Below are 12,762 nucleotides of genomic sequence, written 5' to 3' on the forward strand. Positions count from 1 at the left end.
TATTTCAGATCACGTGGGTGCTTTAGGACCTGGTTGCCCACACAATGTACCATTTTCAGATGGATGAGCAGTTCAGCCACTCATGAGTATTAGTGCAGCAGCACAGGTAAGTGTTTGCGAAGAGGGCCTCTGCGTAATGACTGCCCTGTGCTCTCCACCCACGCTTTTGGAGCACAATCCACATGCTCCAGTGGTATTGATGTGGACGTTGCAGGTAATGAATTCGTCAAAGAGAGTGCTTCAGAACCTCTTTCCCCTGCCGCCCACACTCTTGCAAACATGCTGGAACGCCCACACCAGCCCCAAAGAGCAAACTTACCAAACTATTTTTTTCCCCTGACATGATTCATGTGCAAAAAATGTGAGGTTCTCTGAAGTCTCGTCTCAAGCGTGCTTTTGCATTCTTAATGGTTTCTGACTTCCTCATATCCAAAGGTAGAGCACATTCACAGCTCATGTCAAACCAAGCCAAATAGTCCCACTCACCCTTTGCTTCCATTGTCCGACAAGGACCGATAGTCACCGGAGAAATTAGAGTGCTGCTCTGGCTTCCGTGTTGTTTCTCATTGTACTGTATCACTGTCATTGTGCGTGTCTTGCCCACTGCTGAAACCTACGAATATCAAATGTTTTACAATTAGTGTTTCCTTTCAACTTGCATGAAAAGTGTCTCCGTTTGTGTGTGTGTGTGTGTCGTCGAATTAATAAACGGAGAAATAACACCAAGGTTTCATGCCTATTGAGTCAGGAGAGATGTTCTCCGCCCAGCCCTCCATTTGCTTCCTACGCTGATTACTGTGACACCTGTGTTGATGATGGTTTGTAATGTTGTATGGGGTGTTTGACTTTAAATGACTTTTCACAGCCATTCAGCATAGCTCCGTTCATAGATGGCCTAGTCTCTTGTTTTTGGATGATGTGTAAATGTAGTGAAAATTGAGAACTGGTATTTTTATATATTAATATTTATAATTTTCACCAGCAGAGGACAGTAGTAACCATACACTTGTATATGTGCCTTTTATGTAAGAGAGAGAAATGCAAATCTTTAATCATTCCAAAAATAAATAATGCTGGTTCACATTTATATAACTGGCAGTTATCTTTTTTTCAATGACAGGGTTTTGTCTTTTAGGGGTTCACTGTTTTAAATTTTTGTGATCCAAAAAGTGCATTTGAATTTAAACTGCATAAAGACACGAGGTACAGTGGACATGTCATTCAGAGTTTAAGAGACAGTCTAGACCCAGTTTAGCCTCTCAACTATGTCCCTTCCCATCTTGGTGGCCAATCAGTGTCTGAGCAGAAAGAGAATCTCTAAATGGAGAAGTGACCTGCGATGACATGTCATTGTCACCCCAAAGGTTAGGAGAGAAGGGAACAGACAGGGTGATATTATCTGCTCAGTCTGTAACCCTGAGTGTGAACCCACTGCAATTACCAATCCCAGTGGAGAAGGACCGTGGAGAAGGACTGTAATGGAGTGGACAGAGAGGGCTACAGGTTCAGTCAGCACACAAAATGGAAATGATCTGATAGAAACACAGACAATGGTTTTTCAGAATATTTTGGCTCATTTCCCCACTATTTTCATCGTACCAGTAAATCATACATCGTTAGTCTCTACCATCTCCTGTCTATGTCCAACTTCCTTTCGAAAATCTTATTAGCGCCATATTTTCGATGCCAGAAACCAAGTGGCAAGTATTGTATTGCGACGCATACTATAGAGAAGTTGCTTTTAGTTCTGCCCTACCTCTCTTGTCCCCCTTTGGCGTTTTTCTCCTTTGACTGGGCTGGTGGCAGATGTGTCAGCTTTTCACCCCTCTGTGCATTGACATGTTGGTCGGGCATCACAGATATGCATGCAACATCGATATTGCTGGAACTGATGACACCCTTACATAAAGGCCCTCAGCCTTACAGCTTTTAATGCATAACACACAATACCTCACATCTGTACACTGCTATTTCATGCTTCTTTTTTTTCTTGGACGTCTTTCTCTATGTGAAAGTTCTTCCCTTTTCGATAAATGTATTATTTTCTTCCGTTTATTACTCGCAGGCCACAGCTTATAGTCCTGTGAAACTTTGATAATGTGAGATCTTGTTAAATGTTTTGTGGCTGAGTTTGCAACGGCCTATGGCCTGTGACCATAATCTAAATCACATTTTATTGGTCACATACTAATATTTAGCAGATGTTATTGTGGGTGAAGCGAAATGCTTGTGTTCCTAGGTCCAACAGTGCAGTAGTATCTAAAGATTCACAACTATACACACACATCTAAACATAAAAGAATGGAATTAAGAAATGTATAAATATCAGGACGAGCAATGTCGGAGTCGCATTGACTAAAATACAGTAGAATAGAATACAGCATATACATATGAGTAAAGCAGTATGTTAACAAGTAATTCAAAAATATATATATAGCAGCAGCTATTGCAGCAGCTTCTAAGGTGCAGGGTTGTGTAACCAGGTGGTAGCTGGCTAGTGATGGCTATTTATTGGCTGCTCTTATATTTTATGAAATTAAAGGCACAGTGTCGTCAGCAATAGGGCAGTGGATTTAGCCCAGAGCTTGTATTCTCATCATTGGTTAAATGTAGTGCACATTACTCAGAGGTCAAACCATTGGCATGTGTATGATGCAATATATAATGGTTTGTGCTTTAATCCATACTTTAATCCATATGTTATAATTCAATATTATAGTATCAGTCTCGAAGTGCGTGTTCAGATTTGGCAGTGAGAGTATCTGGAGGCATGTTGTATCAGTGAGACAGGAAGTCTTAATTCATTAAGGCAGCTAGCTCTAAGACATTCCGTCGGTCATGTTGGCTCTTTCCCAGAAGTTGAACAGCAAGGGGCCCGATGTTCCTCTTCCCCCACTTGGGCTTTGTCTTGGGACTGCCGCCAAACATAAAAATATGAACTTCAGGGAAATCACATGTGCAGCCAAGTGGAGAGAGGATATGCCAGGTGTATTTTATTATGTGACGCTCCAGCTCTCTGACATACTGTGAATAGAGGGGCTTGTCACTCTCTTGTCACTTTGCCCTGCTTCAGCCCCCTATAACCTCATTCCCCTTCGGTCTGTGATCAGTCTCTTTCTCACTCGGTTTGCCTTCTCTTCACCCCCCACCCTGTGTCTGCTTCACCCCTCTTCCCTCTCCTCCAACCCTCCGCTGTTGTCTTTCCAGCTTATCCCTACACTCTTTTTCTCTTCAGTCCCTCCGTCCTAAATCCACCTCTCCTCCAAAGTAAATCTCTTGAGCTTCTCTTCTGTACTGAGCTACTTCTTGCTGATGTGTAGCAGAAAACAATTCCCTCCTTTTGAATGTTAACCCTTTGAATAAGTCATAATTTATTCTCATGTACCTTGGAATTTGCAGTAGCAGCTCCCATGCTGATAACAGGTGGGAGGGTTGAGAACCGCATTATACATGTTAAAGAGCACTTCGTGTTTTTCTTTGATAGCTTCCTGGCAAAAGTAACAGAGGGCATATTTTGAGATGTAGCTTATGTACACGAGCAAGTTCCAAACTGATGTGTGTACAGTGTACCGCCTCCTCATTTCCAACACCTCTTCCCGATCACTGCTTCAATTGTTTCTCTGCTCAAGTTATTTGCTTTAGCTGTGCAATTGTGGCCCCTCATCAGGAGTTGATATTTATTTGTGCCTCCCCACCACCACCATCCTAAGTTGCCCATCCCTTTTCGAAGTACACTGTCACCCAGTTGGCTCATGCTCTGTCAAACCAAGATAAGTCTAACCGTCATCCCCATGTACATTGTATTGGGAAAGCTGTTGAATATGCATTCCCTGCACTTTGTTAGCCCTCCAAAAATATGGGTGCGTAGGCTATCCCCCAAAGCCCATTTGGAAAACTGAGCCTCCGATTAGAAGTTTTTCCTGTTGAAATGCATTAGCGAAGAGTAAACCATACTGTTTAAATGTTCGTATAAAATGTAGTTTTTGTCATTTGCATTTTTCACATGTATTTGCTCTTCACAATAACAAAGATGCGGTTTGAATCAAAGCGTCCCGGCTGGGGTTACTGAGTGCTTGAGTGGCTGCGTTAGAATATCTTAGCGGGTCCTGACTCCGTAATGCAGTAGTCTCTCTTTATAGATGGAAGGGCAACTACCTTTTTTTATTTCCATTATGGGAGCTCTCTTGGAGGCGTTTGACGCTGTGGTTGATGGACACTCAAACAGAGCAGTGTAGTGGTTTTAGTTTGGGAGAGCCTGCCAACATCATGCCTGTCATTTTAATAGGTGTAACTGTTGAACCCCCTCTTATAAGGGTGGAGTGGATTGTCATGGTGTTGAGCAGAGATCTCCAGTATGGCTGATTGCAACCCCACTCCTGCTATTTACCTCCTCTCTTTTACGTTTCCTGTTTGGGTCAACTTTCAGCGGATATAGAAAGTGTGTAATGCATTCGGGTTCCTCTCTGTTGTCTTGTTTCCCATTGCAATTTGTATTGTTCTCTTGTCAATGCTCTTCGGTTTTGCTGAAGTTGTGCAGAGGTTGTCTGATAATGATGTTCCGACTACGGTCAGGGAGGGTTATGTAACAGGATGATAACAATGTTAGAATATCTGAATGTTCTTTTCTGTGACCAGACTGCAGATCGGGCTGTTACTAGCCTAAATGCTGACTGGATACTGACAGCCTGCTGTCTGCTACCCGGTTGTCACCACTGAATGCTTATGTGCACTCACCATAGAAAAGTGGACATTTCCAGCTGTCAGCATTAAGCTCAATACATTGGGGATTTAGGAAATGTCCTGCTTTTGGACTAATTTCTCCACTGCCAGACGGGCAACAGATTTTCTGTTGTGCAGTGTGTCATATCCCAGGAAGTGTACCCAGCTGAATTCTATGTGCACAGTGCCTGCACAAGATGTTGTACCCTCCTAAAATAACCCTAAAATACCTAGGATATTATTAGTCTATCATTTATTCTCAATGTTTCATCAGGATGCAATAAAGCAAGACTTTAGAGAAGGGGGTCTTCAACCTTTTCTTGCCCAGGGACACATGCCTAGGTAAACCTGACGACCAAGGGACCCCCATCATATGTTAACTCAAAACAAATGTTCTCATCTTTTCTTATCAGGTGAATAGCAAGGAGAAGTAATCAACATTATTATACATTTTTGTTGATTGTATTTTGCCCCCCTTTTTTTTTCTCCTCAATTTCGATCTTATCTCTGAAACTCCCCAACTCGGGAGAGGTAAAGGTGAAGTCATGCGTCCTTCGAAACATGACCCGCCTAACCGCGCTTCTTAACACCCGCCAGCTTAACCCGGAAGCCAGCCGCACCAATGTGTGCCGGTGGAAACACCGTTCAACTCGCAACCAAGTTCAACTCAACTCAGCCTGCAGGCACCCGGCCTGCCACAAGGAGTCGCTAGGGTGCGATGAGCCAAGTAAAGACCCCACCGGCCAAACCGTCCCTTAACCCGGATGACGCTGGGCCAATTGTGCGCCGTCCTAAGCTGTGCCACGGCCGGTTGTATCACAGCCCGGGAATGAACCCGGTTCTGTGTAACTCCTCTAGCACTGTGATGCGATGCCTTAGACCACTCCGCCATCCGAAGGCCAGTAATCAATATTTTTTAATTAATAGTTTTGATACATAGTTTTTTTATTCTGACCTCCCCATATTATAAATGGAGTAGGGAGTGTGAACTCAGCCTATTAGATAGAAACGTAACTCCAAACACATTTTCACAAATAGCAGCAGTCAAGAAAGCTTACCAGTGGCACTTGCTGCGACTGGAACTCGCGGGTGCTTTTTCAAAACAAAATGTCAGATACTCCAGTTTGTGTATTTGGCTCCAATGAGTGTACTTTTCTCAATATTAGGAGTTGAGAAATAAAGTTTACATCATTTAGAATTATATTCCCTTTTCTACTGGAGGTATGTAATTCAAAATGTTTATTTTGTTGTTGCTAGCAATATTCATAACATTGAAATACATGCTTTTTAGTTGTTGTTTGTGTATTCTTTTTTTATTGAACCCCCTGCCGTACCTATGGGTCTGTGAACCCCCGGGTTGAATACCCCTGCTTTAGAGGCTATGGTGTATTGTGCATGTTGTCTAGGAGTAGTGTTGAGCTGTGGAGCCTGTGATGGTGGCCATTACTTGAAGATGTTTCTCAACCCTCCTAGGTCTTATGAAGGAGTGACATTTTATGGGGATAATTCAGGATGAGCTGAGTCAGGGTCTATTGCAGGAACACACCAGTGCGCCCTCATGCTGTTATGGGCTCTTGAAAATCTTGCCTGGAAATTCCCAAAGGATATGCATTTGGATTTTGTAATACTTTTCCTGAGAGCTGTGTCGGACAGCTGGCAGCAGCTTTCTCCTCACCAAATGATTTTTAAAAAGTACCTACTTACTCCATGAAGTATTTTTTTTATGAAGTAAGTCAGTGCTAAGTGTCGTCAGAGGCCCAGTGGTTAGAATAGAGTGTGTCTACAGTATTATATTAAGTTATTGTTCAGAGATAAAGTAGCCATACACGATCCCTTTTGAAAAATTCACTCTACAGAGACCATCTCCTCTCTGCTCTTCGATATTAAACATGGGTTTCAGGAAGGCATTGGTAGTCACTCTGCTTTTGCTTTAGGCTCACTTCCACTTTTGAGTAAAGCACACTGGCAGTGTGGTGAGTGGCAGATAATCCTTTTTTTTAGTAGACGAATGGTTTGTTGATTTGCAAAACACAGGTAATGCTGGCTCAGTCAAACCTTTACTTGGCGGAGTCTCACAAAATTTAAGAACGCTCAAGCAGTAGTTGGACACTGGACTCTAAAAGCTACAGCTCTTCAGCTGAAAAGTTTTTATGGCCTCTGCATAATTCATTCATCGTTCTGCTGTTTATGGTACCTTCAAAATGTGTACTTGGATGAGCCCGAAAGCACATCTCTTTGCAGGCTGTGCTAAAGGCCAGTTACAGCCTATATGGACTTTGAGCATGAATAATGGGTATAGACCTAATAGTTTGTGGTGGAGCTACTCTTTCAGACACATGTTCACACTGACTCAATCATGCACACGCGCACACAGATCTTAACCACATTAGGCTCGTTTTGACTATTGTAACATTTGCTTGCTTTCGGATTCCGTCAGGAATGGCCGACTAAAGGTATGTGGTTGAAGTTCGAAGTGATTGACTTTTCTACTGGCAAAATTTCAACCGTTTAAACTGTCAGAACAGAGACTGATTGTCGGTCTGATTCCATTCCTATAATGCCCCATGTTGTTCCATTCCTTACATTATTTCATAGTGTGGCAAATGAGATTAGCATTGCTCTTGTATTAGGGCTGTCATAAATATTCCCTGGTTTTATTTGGAGTGTTTTAATCCTGTTTTCAGCCTTTAAGCATTATTTGAATGATTTTATATTCAACAAATCTTCTTTGCCTCGTCTCTACATTTCATCAGTCATGCCCCAATGCACTGTGGATGTAACCACAGCAACCAAATATTTTGTGATTTATTGCTACTTTGATAAGATAGTGATTACTCTGTTGGGCAGTTGTCACACCTCAAACTCTAGCTGCACTTGATGTGCTTCCATACTGCTACAGCACTACATTATGTTTTTCATGTGTTAGTGGACCCACTGTGATTGAGTTTATTTTTGTTTATGGTCCCTTTTTTCTCTGCCTTGAACAAATGCACTCACACTGCATAGCTTGAAGCACTTACTGAACAATTGTAGCTCAGCCAAAAACAAACACCACTAGCTGTATCCTGACAAAGAAAGCCATAAGCATCTAGCAAGCAAGCTTGCTGGAGAAATGTCATTTTCATGTACAGAACAAGATGTGCAGTAAAGTTTATCTGGTTTATGGGGGTTGACCCCATGTGGGGATATGAGGGGCCAGGAAGGGGCCATTATTTCAGACCTCCCTATGAACCAAATACCAACAGTAGTAGCCATTCAGACCCCAACTGGTATAAAAATAGCTGTGGGGAAAAAGCAACAAGAGACTTGTGCCTCCCTCTCCTTTTTAAAGTGCAAACAACCCCAGCAGAGACATTTCTAAGTGATTTTGGAAAATGACAGTCCTTATTCTGGCTAGTCTGATCTTACTCTCCTAATAGGACGTAATAAAATGTGTGTTTTTGAAAATGCGTTCATGTACTAGTTTTTCTCTGAATTTACAGAGACTCATAAGGCCAGTGGTTGCGTACGCATGACTCAATATAACCCAGGTGCTTGATCCTCATATGGCTGATCTTCTGTGTATTATAGTGTGACTAACAGAGTCTTCTCCCTCTGGTCTAATAGACTGTAGCTACAGTTGAATTCTGAAGTTTACATACATTTAGGTCGGAGTCATTAAAACGACTTTTTCAACTATTCCACAAATTTCTTGTTAACAAACTATAGTTTTGGCAAGTCGGTGAGGGCATCTACTCATGGGGAAATCAGCCAAGATCTCAGTTAAAACTTGTAGACCTCCCCAAGTCTGGTTCATCCTTGGGAGCAATTTCCAAATACCTGAAGGTACCACCTTCACCTGTACAAACAGTAGTACACAAGTATAAACGGCATGGAACCATGCAGCCGTCATACCGTTCAGGATGGAGACGCGTTCTGTCTCCTAGCGATGAATATACTTTGGTGCGAAAAGTGCATATCAATCCCAGAACAACAGCAAAGGACCTTGTGAAGATGCTGGAGGAAACAGGTACAAAAGTATCTATATCCACAGTAAAACGAGTCCTATATCGACATAACCTGAATGGCCGCCCAGCAAGGAAGAAGCCCTGCTCCAATCCGCCATTAAAAAAGCCAGACAACGTTTTGCAACTGCACATGGGGACAAAGATCGTACTTTTTGGAGAAATGTCCTCCTGTCTGATGAAACAAAAATAGAACTGTTTGGCCATAATGACCATCGTTATGTTTGTAGGAAAAAGGGGGAGGCTTGGCAGCCGAAGAATACCATCCCAACAGTGAAGCACGGGGGAGGCAGCATCATATTGTGGGGGTGCTTTCCTGCAGCGGGGACTGGTGCACTTCACAAAATAGATGGCATCATGACGAAGGAAAATTATGTGGATATATTGAAGCAACATCTCAAGACATCAGCGAGGAAGTTAAAGCTTGGTCACAAATGGGTCTTCCAAATGGACATTGACCCAAGCATACTTCCAAAATTGTGGCAAAATGGCTTAAGGACAACAAAGTCAGGGTATTGGGAGTGGCCATCACAAAGTCCTGACCTCAATCATATAGAAAATGTGTGGGAAGAACTGAAAAAAGAGTGTGCAAGCAAGGAGGCCTACAAACCTGACTGTTACACCAGCTATGTCAGGAGGAATGGGCCAACATTCACCCAACTTATTGTGGAAGGCTACCTGAAACGTTTGACCCAAGTTAAACACTTTAAAGGCAATACTACCAAATACTAATTGAGTACATGTAAACATCTGACCCACTGGGAATGTGATGAAAGAAATAAAAGCTGAAATAAATAATTTTCTCTACTATTATTCTGACATTTCACGTTCTTAAAATAAAGTGGTGATCCTAACTGACCTAACACAGGGAATTTTTACTAGGATTAAATGTCAGTAATTGTGAAACTAAGTGTAAATGTATTTTGCTTAGGTGTATGTAAACTTCCGACTTCAACTGTATATCATTCCACTTTCTTTTCATGTATGAGTGCAGTAAGTCTGTGAGTTGTCATCAATCTCCAAACCCACCATGTGGTACTATTATGAACCGAGGTCCCATGTGAGAGAATTAGGGTCCTCTCTCTCATCCATGGTTCCATGTGACAGTGGTGTAGTCTGCATGGCCATGGAGATAGAACCAGTGACTCCACTTAGTTCTGACCCCTCTACCTATAAAAGGGTGAACTGTGAAAATGGATCTGGTTTTATATATGGACTGCGAGACCAGGGGGAATAAAATGCAGTCTATGATTAATATGCATCAAATAATGCCACTTATGCTCTCTCCATCCCTTGTTTTCCCACTCCCTTTTTTTGCCCATTGTCCCCATACCACCTCCATGCGTACTGCTTGCTACTCTTCTTCCCACACTGCCCCAGACACTTCCTTTCGATCCAGTTCAACTCTCCAATCCATCTCCCCCTCCAGTTTCATTCCCTAGTAATCATTAACTTTTTATCTGATGATGGTGTGAAAATGGTCGAGGCTTTTTTAGTATCAAATCAAATTGTATTAGTCACATGCGCCGAATACAACAGGTGTACATTGAAATGCTTACTTACGAGACCCTAAACAACAATTCAGTTTTAAAAAATATATACGCAAAATACTAAGAAATAAAAACTAACAAGTAATAAAAGAGCAGCAGTAAAATAACAATAGCGAGACTATATACAGGGGGGTACCGGTACAGAGTCAATGTGTAGGGGCACTGTTTTTTTTAGGTAATAAGTACATGTAGGTAGAGTTATTAAAGTGACTATGCATAGATGATAACAGCAGAGTAGCAGCGGTCAAAAGGGGGAAGGGGGGGCAATGCAATAGTCTGGGTAGCCATTTGATTAGCTGTTCAGGAGTCTTATGGCTTGGGGGTAGAAGCTGTTTAGAAGCCTCTTGGACCTAGACTTGACGCTCCGGTACTGCTTGCCGTGTGGTAGCAGAGAGAACAGTCTATGACTAGGGTGGCTGGAGTCTTTGACAATTTTTAGGGACTTCCTCTGACACCGTCTGGTATTGAGGTTCTGGATGGCAGGAAGCTTGGCCCAAGTGATGTACTGGGCCTCCGACCACAAGCCTCTTGTGTAATGCCTTGCGTTCGGAGGCCGAGCAGTTGCTATACCAGGCAGTGATGCAACCAGTCAGGATGCTCTCGATGGTGCAGCTGGAGAAGCTTTGAGGATCTGAGGACCCATGCCAAATCTTTTCAGTGTCCTGAGGGGGAATAGGTTTTGTTGTGCCCTCTTCACAACTGTCTTTGTGTTCTTGGACCATGTTAGTTTGTTGGTGATGTTGACACCAAGGAGCTTTCAACCTGCTTGGCTGCTACCCTGTCGACGAGAATGGGGGTGTGCTTGTTCCACCCTTTCCTGTAGTCCACAATCATCAATCCTTTGTCTTGATCACGTTGAGGAAGAAGTTGTTGTCCTGGCACCACAAGGTCAGGTCTCTGAAGACCTCCCTATAGGCTGTCTCGTCATTGCCGGTGATCAGGCCTACCACTGTTGTCATCTGCAAACTTAATGATGGTGTTGGAGGCGTGCCTGGCCTTGCAGTCATGAGTGAACAGGGAGTACAGGAGTGGACTGAGCATGTACCCCTGATGGGCCCCTGTGTTGAGGATCAGCTTGGCAGATGTGTTGTTACCTACCCGTACCACCTGGGGGCGGCCGTCAGGAAATCCAGGATCCAGTTGCAGAGGGAGATGTTTAGTCCCAGGGTCCTTTAGCTTATTGATTAGCTTTGAGGGCACTATCTGTGGATCTGTTGGTGCGGTATGCAAATTGGAGTGGGTCTAGGGTTTCTGGGATAATGGTGTTGTGAGCCATGACCAGCCTTTCAAAGCACTTCATGGCTACAGACGTGAGTGCTACGGGTCGATAGTCATTTAGGTTCTTGGGCACAGGCACTGTGGTGGTCTGCTTGAAATATGTTGGTATTACAGACTCAGACAGGGAGAGGTTGAAAATGTCAGTGAAGACACTTGCCAGTTGGTCAGCGCATGCTCGCAGTACACGTCCTGGTAATCCGTCTGACCCTGCAGCCTTGTGAATGTTGACCTGTGTAAAGGTCTTACTCACATTGGCTGCGGAGAGCGTGATCACACAGTCTTCCGGAACCAGCTGGTGCTCTCATGCGTGTTTCAGTGTTATTTGCCTCGAAGCAAGTATAGAGTTAGTTTAGCCTGCCTGGTAGACTTGTGTCACTTGGCTGTGCTTCCCTTTTGTAGTCTGTAATGGTTTGCAAGCCCTGCCACAGCCGACGAGCGTCGGAGCCGGGGTAGTTCGATCCTATCTTAGTCCTGTACTGATGCTTTGCCTGTTTGATGGTTCGTTGTAGGGCATAGCGGGATTTCTCATAAGCTTCCGGGTTAGTGTCCCGCTCCTTGAAAGCGGCAGCTCTACCCTTTTAGCTTAGTGCAGATGTTGCCTGTAATCCATGGCTTCTGGTTGGGGTATGTACATACGATCGCTGTGAGGGACGATGTCATCGATGCACTTATTGATGAAGCCAATGACTAATGTGGTGTTCTCCTCAATGCCATCGGAGGAATCCCGGAACATATTCCTGTATGTGCTAGCAAAACAGTCCTGTTGCTTAGCATCTGCTTCATCTGACTACTTTTTTATTGATCTAGTCACTGGTGCTTCCTGCTTTAATTTTTGCTTGTAAGCAGGAATCAGGAGGATAGAGTTATGGTCAGATTTGCCAAATTGAGGGGAAGGGAGAGCTTTGAACGTGTCTCTGTGTGTGGAGTAAAGGTGGTCTATAATGTTTTCCTTCTGGTTGCACATTTAACATGCTGATAGAAATTAGGTCAAACTGACTGAAGTTTCCCTGCATTAAAGTCACCGGCCACTAGGGGCGCCACCTCTGGATGAGCGTTTGCCTGTTTGCTTTTGGCGGAATATGTGTGGTTTTAGTGCCAGCCTCAGTCTGTGGCGGTATGTAAACAGCTATGAAAAATACAGATGAAAACTCTCTAGGTAAATAGTGTGGTCTATAGCTTTTCATGATGTACTCTACCTCAGGTGAGCAATA

General features: G+C 43.4%; 1 protein-coding gene across 2 annotated transcripts in view; it reads left to right on the top strand.

Annotated features, from left to right (window-relative positions):
* The window catches only part of LOC115112072 (activating molecule in BECN1-regulated autophagy protein 1A-like), a 145,192-nt gene that overhangs the window by 25,452 nt on the left and 106,978 nt on the right, over positions 1-12,762 (top strand). The window lies entirely within an intron of this gene.

This window comes from Oncorhynchus nerka, linkage group LG27, assembly GCF_034236695.1.
Source record: "Oncorhynchus nerka isolate Pitt River linkage group LG27, Oner_Uvic_2.0, whole genome shotgun sequence".
Classification (NCBI taxonomy): Eukaryota; Metazoa; Chordata; class Actinopteri; order Salmoniformes; family Salmonidae; genus Oncorhynchus; species Oncorhynchus nerka.